The following is an 11,186-nucleotide window of genomic DNA, read 5'->3' on the forward strand; positions in this document are numbered from 1 at the left end:
CGATGAAGGGGGTGGGATCCCTTGCATTCTTCATCAAAGCCGTTTAATTTACCTATGATTCCTGTTTTGCAACCTTATAATTTCAGTTCCTGTTCTGCTACTATCCATCTACTTTTCTGCTGGACGGCCGTCTGCCGTGGTTATCTTAGCTGGATTCCGGTTAATGTAATGAACCTGCATCTATCTCTGTGGGTGATCGAACTGCTTTAATCTTTCTGCGATTGATCGCTGCTTCTGTGATGTCGTTTGCTCTGATCAGTGGATTTCTATCGATAACATGCATCCTCAATTTGGTAAATTCTTTTTCTGCATTATTCTGGTTGCGATCGAACGATGATAACCATAATTGAATGCCAGGTATCATTCATGAAAGGTCTTGATCAGGTTGTGATCGATGATGATTACCAAAGAAAACTGTAGTACCCAATCGTGTTCAGAATGGCGTAACAATGTCTAAGCTTCCATGATAATATGGCAATCAAGTGCACGTTGCATACTTTGATTATTCGGGAGCTGCAATATTAACTAAGAGCATTCCCACGGGCGTCTTCCAAATTGGTCTCGACATGTGCGCCGATAGTGTTGTTATATTGGGAGCGTTAGCACCTGCTTGTCAATTTGGGGAGAGAGGTTGCACACACAGGTGAATTTCATTTGTGTATAAAGTTCGCCAAATTTAAACTACAAGATGGTAAAATACTGTAATATAATGACTACGGTCAAACGCGCTAAAGTCCAAGTTGTCGGCACCGTCGCCGCCATCGTCTTCCTCCAAGCCGAAGTTGAAGTCGTCCTCCGCTCCATGATGGCGAAGCATAGGTCACTCACAAACATTTATTGTACCATTGGGATACGACTCCTATCTATCATATGACTATCTACACCAGTTGCATAATCCAACATGAGTTACAGTGAACACGATCATAATAGAACTGCTACTAAAGGAAATGCAACTTTGCTCTTTGATGGAGCCATTGTCATTGACATCGAAAAGCTTCATCATACCCTTGTTCTTGACATGGCATTTGTCGTTTAGATAAAATAGAAAAAATGTCAGGATGGATATAATTAAGCACCACCATATTTATTCAGCATTTTTAAGCATAATAATATCAAATGGGGTGGACAAGTGTCTAGTACAACTACAATAAAATGCTATTTGCAAGACAGAGATTTGAGATCTGATTTTATATCTCCGACTTGCGAACTGGATTTTTTGAGTAAGTGAGTGCAACTACAATATGCAATTGAAGCATTTGTGCACAAGAAATATCCATTAATTTTAGTCTTATCATATTTCGGACAAAATCACAAAAGTTTATTCCGTCCACAACAACCCGCATGATTAAACAAAAAGCTTGACAATGAATTAGCAAAAGAAATAGTGCAGTCAAGGGTTTACAGCTGATCAACAAAGTGAGATGCACTCATGCACACACGATTAATATCATGGACTGCTAACCTAGGATCAGAACAGATGGCGCCGCAGAAAATATATATTAATTAGAACAGAGCATCTCATAGTTTTCAGTTTTGAAATTCGCTTTAGAAAGCAGCTTGACAATGACTTTTACAGACGTAGCAATGCAATCAAGAGTTTTGTGCTCAACAAACTGAGGACGCACACGCGATTGATATCATGGACTGCTAACCTGGGATCAAGAAAATTGGTGCCACAGAAAATGATTAACTAAATAGAACAGAGTATCTAGTTTTGATCGTCCTAAGATAAGATGCAGAAAAACATTGCATTGCATTACCTCTAATGGCGCTAAGATGGGCACCAAAGTAGTCCAGAAAATACAGGAAACATGAGCAGATAAAGTAATTCAGGGCTGATGAGACCTAGCTGATTGATTTGGCTTGGGTTAACAATGCAAGGGATCCCACCGCTTCATCGCATGACAGCGTCGATCGACGAGGTGAATCAGTGAGCAAAACAAGCAGCTACTTGGTGTATGCGACACTGTCGGCGAAGGCAGAGATGCTGGCGACCTGCGCTGGGTCGAGGCAGCTGGAGATGGCGGTGACGGCGAGGTCGACGTGCTTCAGGGCGAGGTCCGCCAGGGTGCACGCGTGGTTGAGGTAGGTGCGAGCCTGGTCCATGTCGATGATCGCCGCCTCCGGGGTCTCGCCGCCGGTGGCCGGGTTGGAGAGGTTGGTCTTGCTGCTGTCCTGGGTGGGGTCGGTGGCGACAGCGTCCGGGTCGGTGAGGGCGATCTTGGCACACTCCTCGGTGCCAGCAGCATCCGGGTCCGCCAGGACGGTCTGGCTGCCCTGCTGCGAGGGCTCCGTGTGGGCGGCGGCGGCGCCCGGGTCAGAAAGGGCGATCTTGGCGATGTCCTTGGTGGCGGCGGCGACCGGGTCCGGCAGGCCGAACTCGGCGGCGTCCTGCAAGTACTCGTCGTCGGTGTCCGGGGGGGCTGACTTGGAAAGCCTCGTCGTCCAACTCCTCCTCGTCGGTGTCGGCGCACTTGGGGTGGCCGAGGTGGTCGATGCAGCGCGTGAGGCAGTACCTGAGGTTGAGGGTGACGGCGTAGAAGGCGGCCTCGAGGCGGGCGAAGGCCTGGGCCTGGGAGACGGGGCGGCGGGGCAGGCGCAGCGCGAGGAGGCGGGCGAAGAGCTGCTCGTCGGAGATGACGGCGAAGTCGAGCGGGAGGGAGGGGGGCTCGCCGCTCTGGGCCGTCATAGTGAGGCAGGCGGTGAGGTAGCGCGCGCCGGCCTCCAGACCCTCGCAGTAGACGCGGATGAGGCCGGAGACGACCTCCTCCGGCGGCGCGTCGGCCTGGGTCGGCTGGAGCTGGAGGTGGAAGTGCAGGAGACGCTCGCGCTGGGCTCGGATGTTCTTGGCGGCGCACTTGGCCTGCACGAGGATGCCGCCCAGCTCCGTCTTGGCCACCCGTCCTTTCATGGCGCACGGCCGCAGCTTCTTCCTCTCTCTCAGTGTCGGGGAGAAGACGAGACGGTGGCGTCGTGGCGAAGTTGGGAGCTTTTGCTCTTCAGGCTAATGGAAAATGGGATCCGAGGCGAAAGAGAGTGGGGTGAGCAACGTGTCGCTCGCCGAATGGAATACAAGTCAGTCGCAACAAGAAACTCCTGCTGAAAGCAGCGCTACAAGACAATTCCTTTGCAGGCGATGTTCTCGGACTGAGGTCTTCAGGCTGGGCTCACCGCAGTGCATCGTCTTTTTCTTGCTTTGACCGCGCTGCCACGGGGATTCGCGTGCTGCACAAGGCTATTTTTTTAAAATATGTGTTTTTTCCAGAACCAGAAATATTGCATGTTTTTGAAAAAAAAAGACATTGAGGCGTTGGTAAAGAGAAACCAGACATGGCCCGGTTGGCCTTGACGAACCCAAGAATTTAGATTCCTTTCCCCTCGCCCACGAACCAAGCTGGTCGGTCAAACCCGATGAGCATGTGTCGGCCTGGCGTGACCAACGGGGGCAGGTCGGCTCGGGCGAGCCCGGTAAGGCGATAAGTTTTCATGTACGGGATTAAAACGCCCAACGCTTCCCTTTATCTTCCTCCTCTCTCATTTCTCTCGTTTTCGCTCTTATGTTCGAAGGCTCAGTTGGGCGATTTCTGGCCTATGTTTGCCATTCCCCCTGCAAATCAAGTAGTTAGAGAAAGTAGAAAACAAGAGAAACTACTAATGAGATAGCTCCTGGAGGCGTTTTGGTGTTGCTCTTTTGGAGAAATGGTGGTGCTGCGGCGCTGGTTTTTCGTATTGGGTCATTGAGCTATGTGGTGGTGGTGGTGGTGGTGGTGGTGGTGGTCGGGTGAAGCAAGGCCGCTAGGCTAGGTGGAGGGGCTTCGCACGCGCAAGGGTAGACCCTAATCCCTCGGCAATTAAGTTGGATGGAGGGGAAACAACAATACCACCAATCACAGAGACATAACCTATTAAACTTCATGACTTGTCAGAATTTGACCCGCCCAATACTAGGAGAAAGATTGGAAGACAGGTTAAAAACATCGTAAAGTGAATAGAGCACAAGGCACTGGAGAGGTGGTCTTTTGCGACATGATACACATGGAGCGAGGTATGACATCATGACTATCAACCTTGGTGAAACATATAACTTTGTCCTTAGGGCCACTAGGGCTTTGTAACTTACTACCATTGTGCAGGATATTTTCCATGGCATGGTGAAGTATATCTCCAAGAGAGACGTCAGAGAGCTGAGATGCATATGATGAACAACCGGAAAACACATTACTGCGAAAGGGTTACGAAGTACATGAATGAGATGATGGAAAAGCGGCGGTCACACAATGTCAGTTCAATAATTCTGCCTCGAAGGATCCTCCACCTCCTCGACAATCGCAAGATTCCGCACCAACAACGCTCCACTCTCACCCGCGGGGGGAAAACTAGCATCCTTCATCTTCTTCCGCATAAAATCTTGGTCCGAGCAAGGCACACTCATAAAGGGGCGGAGACAGGGGGCGAGCAGGGGCTAGAACCCCCCCCCCCCCCCAATGGATCGCCCCCCTCAACATGTCTCAGTAGCTAGTGGTACTTGTATACAGCATATGCGTGCTAATGGCCGGGCTAAATACATGATTAATTAGTCCACACTTGTTTAATCGCTTCCGTTCTAGTCCAGGCAACAGAAGCCCAGTAGCCCATTTTCCCTTATGGCGCTGTGTCTTCCCTAATCAAAAGTCTGTCGACACTTTTGGGCTTAGCAGATCAATTGATTTCCTTAATCGATGTCATCAGCGCCCTCTACATTGGCCAGTAGCCGCCGCCGCCACTCGCCGCCTTATGACATTGCGCCGGCCAAAAGATCTTACATGGATACGTCTTGGCCGCCTCATCGCTCGCCGCTCCGGCGCTTCCTGCAGCGCATCTGCATAGTCCGACCGGTGGTGTGCAATCTAGTCTCAGCCTCTCAAGGTACCTAATGTATCTGTATTAGCATTAATATTTAATCCGTATATGCCACTAGTTTGTTTCTTGTTAGATCGAATATATACTACCATTACTAGTTGATACACAAAAGCAAGAAAAGAATTGAAAATACAATTTATTTTGTGCTTCAAAAATGATGAGAAAGAGCAACGTTTTGTCACATTTCATATTTTGATTTTGACACTATATTTAAGATGTCATCCACCCTGTTATAGTATCTTCTACATTCAACCCTGTCAGAAAAAAATATTCTTCGACGAGTCAGCGGTTGTCGTCTTCCTCGCCCCCCCTATGGTCAAATCCTGGCTCCGCCCCTGTACTCATGGCAGAAAGAGTTGGTGGGAGGAAGACTAGGGAGAAATGCATTGGTATATCAAAACAAATCAGTAGGTCATTTTTTTTAGAAGGGCGACGAGAAGAGAGGTCGGCAAATGGTGGCGGGAAAGAGTTGGTGGGAGAAAGAGGCGGGAAGAGATGGCGAGAAAAAATGGCGGGACGGCGATCCAAATCATCCATTTCCTGGTCTGTAAGTTGGACCCAAGGAATTTGAACTAGTCATCTTGGGCTAGGCCGACCGGCCTAATCGGCTTCCCCCAACCCGACGCCGTAATATTTTGGAAATTTTCAAGTACACAAAAAAATTATGAAACTAACAATTTTTTTTTTAAATAGCCTTCTTCGTGAGCTTAGTGACGACGGCGCTACAAGGCAGTGTTATTTCTCACGAAAGAGTGATGGTTCACATAATGCTAGCGTTAGGACTTTTTCTAGAAATCTGCATGTCTAAAATAAGAAAGAAAAATATTGGATGTCCCATATAGAAAGAGTTTTTTGAAACAGATACATTGTGTAGTACCTCGAGAACATTAATTATTTGTGCAAACCTGATGGTTGAAGTTGTTATTGCCTGATCCATGTTCTGAACCTACAGTAGCTTATAAGGCAACAGTATTACACAAGAAGGAAAAAAAAAAGCAATTTCATTATTATACCTTTCATACTAGAAGTCCTTGAAATGCCTCTCCGAAACTTCCATAGGCAGAAGTGAACCATGGCCAACATCAAGCGAGAGGCTTGCTGGTACAGAGCAAACTGAATATGGAGCAAAGGAGTATGACCGGCAGGAGGAAAATGTTTTGTTAAGAAGCCAAGTATGGCAAACGCTTTGTTGTTGTCTGATCATTGGTTGATAGTTGAGGTTGCTAATTACTAGTCCAGGAACGTAGACAGAGATATCATGGAAGGTGGCAGCTATGGCCTGTGGGTGTTCAATTGTTTCAACGATATTCTGCAGCAAATTGCCTCACTAAAAAAAAACACTCATAAGTGTGTGGTTCATGCTGCAAAGATGATAGTACATTCAATTCGAAGATAATTAAGGTAGCCAAGATGAATAGCAGCACACAAATCTAACTGAACTGAACTGAACTTAACTGAAAGTACGCATGAACTTAACAAACAATTCCTAAGAGCTGGCTTGAATCAATCAACATCGCAAGATCGCTCGACATCCTCGATGAAGTGAAGTGAGTGAATAAAAGTAGCTAGATTGATCTGATAGGGGCTAATAGATGCCTTTTATCTTCTTCCTGCCTCTGCTGCGTGAAGGTTACTAGGTATAACTAAGTCGGTCGACGAAGTTGTAGATTGCTGCGACCTCCTTGGCGTCGGCGAAGCTGGAGATGGTGGTGACGGCGAGGTCGATGCTCTTCGCGGCGAGTCTCGCGAGGGTGCAGGCGCGGTTGAGGTAGGTGCGAGCCTGGTCCAGGTCGATGCTTGCCGCCTGCGGGGTCTCGCCAGTGGCGGAGGCGGCGGGGGCGGGGAGGCCGTCGTTCTCCGTGGGCTCCGTGGCGGCAGCGTGCGGGTCAGGCAGGCCGATCTTGGCGAGGTTCTCGGCGGCGGCGGCGACCGCGTCCGAGAGGCCGATCTTGGCGAGGTCCTCTGTGACGAGGGCGACGGCCGGGTCCGGCATGCCGGTCTCGGCGAGGTGCTCGGTGGTGACTGGTTCTGGCAGTGACAGGCCAATCTCGCCGTCCTGCGAGCAATCGTCGCCGGTGTCCGGGAGGCTGTCTTCCGTGTCGTCGTTGTCGTCGCTGGCGGCGTACACCAAGTACGGGTAGCCGAGGTGCTCGACGCAGCGGGGGAGAAAGTGCTCCTGGATACACTTGACGGCGTAGTAGGCGGCCTCCACGCGCGCCATGGCCTGGAACTGGGTGACCGGGCGGCGGGGCAGGCGCAGCGTGAGGAGGCAGTCGAACAGCTCCTCGTCCGGGATCTCCCCAAAGTAGAGCGGCAGCGAGGGGTGCAGGCCGCTCTTGACCGCCAGCTTGAAGCACGTGGCGAGGCTGCGGGCGCCCATCTCGATGCGGCTGTAGCAGACGTCGAGGAGGCCGGAGGCGATCTCCTCGACCGGCAGGTCCGCGCCGGCGTTATCCTCGCCGTCGCCGGCAGCCGGGGTCAGCAGCTGGAGCTGGAACTGCAGGAGGCGGTCGCATTGGGCCCGGACGTTCTTGGCGGCCAGCTTGGCATGCACGAGGATGCCCGCCATATCCGGCTCGCTCACGGGTCCATTCATGGCCGCAGCTTCTTCGTGGCTTGTCCTCTCTCTGTGTATCTGTGAGGAAGGAGAAGACCCTTCGAGCTCCTCTGCTTTGATTCCTTTGAACCTCGTGTGCAATAGGAAGTCGCGACAGAAAACTCCTGCTCGCTGCAGACGATGGGGTCCTGCAGTCCGGGCCCACCAGGCCTCCGTTTGACCGGGAGTCCGTCGTTTGCGTGCAACTTGCGCCCTGCGGTACCAGCACCAGTGGCTCAGCACTACAAGACGCAATTCCCTCTTCATTTTGAGATAGCAAGATAAAATTTCTTTTCTGATTAAAGCATTCAAGAGGTTCAAAAGGGAAATGTTTCTTTTTTTAACGATATTTCATGGAAATTTTCACGCCACGAAATGTATTTAGAAATGAACTTTGGGAAAACACAATTTACTATAAACGCATTATGAGGATTTTTTTTGGAATATATGGGCAGATTCAATTTGGTAATGTGCCCCTGGTCCTGCAAAACTAATAAGGAACACACATTTGTACTTTGTAGTACTAGCTTTGTGGGTCCATTCAAAAATAAGTGTCTTACTTTTGTCTAGATTCGAATGTTTCTAGATATATTTTAGTTGTAGATATATCTGTATTTAGAAAAAGTTAAGACACTTATTTTAAATGTTCAAAAATACCATTATGTATGAACACTTCATCATCATTAATTTTATACGGTACATTAGTCTAATCGTTTAATATTTTATTGGCCCATTATGTGATGTTCGAGGGGTGCAGTAGGGTGCGGCGAGGAGCCTACGTAGAAACAACTATGGTCGCTATAGCTGCGCACGAGATGACGCCTGGGTCAGTTTAGATGTTTAACTTTGACCATAGATTTTATAGTGAAAGTATAGATTGTATGTTATGAATGTTGCAACATTGAATTCATATTCTAATAAAATTTGTAATGATATAATTTTTATAACACATGTATCATTTGTTAAAATGAAAACACGAAAACAACGGTGTCACATGCATTTGCTCAGAGGGAGTAAACATGAACACGAAATAAATTAAGTATATAAAACCATCGCAGATACTTTTGAAAAAAAATCGTTAATTTCACAAACATTGTGTGATTTTGAACTTTTTCAATAACATTACGACGTCCAGCTAGAGAATCCTGGAAAGGACCTCTCGGCCTGAGCTAACCCGAGAGACCAAGATTTCTAGCCCCCTCCCCAACCCCAACCCCCAACAACAGAACAGGCCCAGCTGGCCAAACCCGACTGGGCATGGTTGGGTTGGCCAACCTGAGTGGGCCTGGTCTGGATGTCCTAGCCCTCTCAGACAGCTAGACAAGCCCTAGTCAGGTTCGGCCAGCCTGAAAATGTTTTGTCGATGGGTGGACTCAAGGAATCTTGTCCTATCGGGTTAGCCGAGCCTAAAAGGAACCTTGATTTTCTAGCCCGACGCCGTATTTTTTTGAAATAAAATCAAAATCACACAATATTTGTGGAATTAACGAAAATAATAGTAATAATATTTAAAAAACACTAATATCATCTCGATAAGTAATGACAAATAAATATATAGAAAAAATGATTTTCTAATTTTTTTGGCTACATGCTAGTATGAAATGTAAAATGTGGTTGACATCTAAATATAAGGATAGGTTCAACAAAAAAATGTTATGTGAACAAATATATTAGGTTCAAAGCTAACGAACAACTTCGAAGTATGGCAAATGAGTACCATTATAGATTAGTGTCATATTGTCATCAAGGAAGTATAATTTTAAAGATGTTTGCTAAACTTAGTTAAGATTTTATGCTTACATAATTCAATTTGAAAAACTCAAACAATTTTTTTAGAAATGATTACTTGACTAAAGAACATGGGCATAGAGAAACACATTGAAGGCCACCATAGAATATACGTTCATAGTGTATTTTATATAAACATCTATAATACCAAGTTAATATCTATACATCCACGATAGAATATACTTCCATAGTGTATTTGTTAAACATTGTAATATTATTTTTTCTATAAGATCGATTTAACTTATAACACGTTTATTGTTGACTAATTAAACATACATGTATCTTGCTTTATGGAACGGAGCTGTCACTCCATTTTAAATGTTCTCTACTCTCTCTTTTCATAATTTTGTCGAAATTTAACCGTATCTATACATTTTTTTGTCCTGATTTAGATGTATGTAGATACATTGTGTACTCGTACAATCTTAAATAAGAATTATACTCCGTACCACTTTCAAATAATCTCGCAGAGAGAAATGTATCGTAGCTACAGTGTAGATGGCGGAGGGAACACGGAAGCCACGGTCAAGAGGAAGCAATGGTGGCGGTCTTCATGGGCCCAGCATGCTGAGCCCATCGCCTGCAAAGCTTGCAGCCTTGTTTTTTTGAGCTGTCAAAGCTTGCAGCCTTGACATGGCGCTCGCTGCCATTGAGACCATTCCACGGGTGTCAGTTTCCATTTTGCTTGCCTTCTTGACCTTCTCCCTTGACTCCCTAACTCAACTCGGCGAGAAGAAGCGGCGGCCATGGATGGAGGACAGGTGAGCAAGAAGGAGCTCGGGGGCGTGCTCATGCAGGCCATGCTCGCCGCGAAGAACCTCCGGCCCCAGCGCGACCGCCTCGTGCAGCTCCGGCGCCGGCTGCAGCAGCAGCGGAGCGCCGGCGGCGACGACGACGCGGAGTGGGTCAAGGAGCTCGCCTCCAACCTCTTCAAGGTCTACTTCGTCGGCATCGAGGCCGGCGCTCGTATGCTCATCTCCTGCCTCGAGCTGGCAGCCAAGGGCGGCGCCCGCCGCGCCTTCAATCCCGCCCTCATCTTCATCCGCAACGAGCAGCTCTACGACGTGCTGATCGCGCTGGGCTTCCCCGCGCGCCCGACCACCCAGACGGAGGCCTTGGCCCTCGTCAATCTTACCTTCAACGCCGTCAAGCTGGCCCAGGACTAGCACCACATCCCCCGCTGCATCGAGCTCCTCATCGGCGAGCGGCCGCCCAACGTCACCGGCGACGCCACGGAGTTCAGCGGCATGATGGTCGGGTACTCAGACGACCCGGTCTCCGCAGCCTTCCAGCACTTCGCCAAGAACGGCCTCCCCAGCCCGCTCCCGGCAGCCCCGGCCCGGCGCTCCGTCGCCGCCGCTGGCAAGGCCCCTCGCGCAAAAGGCAGCATCGACCTGGACCAGGCGCTCACCTACCTCCACCGCGGGTGCTCCCTCGCGAGCCTCGCCGTCAAGCACATCGACCTCGCCGTCGCCCTCCTCTCCAGCTTCCTCGACCCCGAGAAGGTCGCCAGCCTCTCCGACTTCACCGACAAACGCGCATACATATCTGAGGTACGTACGTGCACATACCAGATTTGTCCATCCTTGTGATTCTCCCTACACTTGCATGATCCAAATCATGTTCTTCACTTCACTGCAGGACGGACCCTATCCATCAGATGATTGACACTCTGTTCACCTGATCGATGGAGGCTGTCAAGCGATAGAGGAGTGGAATCCCTTTGCATTGTTGTTCCAATCCGAGTAGTAGTTTAATTTACCTGTATTTGCAAGTTGCAACCTTCTAATTTCACTTCAGTTCGGTTAGAATGATCTGCTGCTTTGTCTGTCTAGTTCAATTTCTGTATGGACGTGGCTATCTTTTAGTTTGATTCCTTGTAATGTAACGTACTACCTGCATC

The 11,186-nt window shown here is 48.6% G+C and overlaps 1 pseudogene; it reads left to right on the forward strand.

Moving 5' to 3' along the window:
* The first annotated feature begins 10,029 nt into the window (after window positions 1-10,029).
* LOC124664586 lies at window positions 10,030-10,951 on the forward strand (annotated as a pseudogene).
* The last annotated feature ends 235 nt before the right edge of the window (window positions 10,952-11,186 follow it).

Source organism: Lolium rigidum, chromosome 6 (assembly GCF_022539505.1).
Source record: "Lolium rigidum isolate FL_2022 chromosome 6, APGP_CSIRO_Lrig_0.1, whole genome shotgun sequence".
In the NCBI taxonomy this organism is placed as follows: Eukaryota; Viridiplantae; Streptophyta; class Magnoliopsida; order Poales; family Poaceae; genus Lolium; species Lolium rigidum.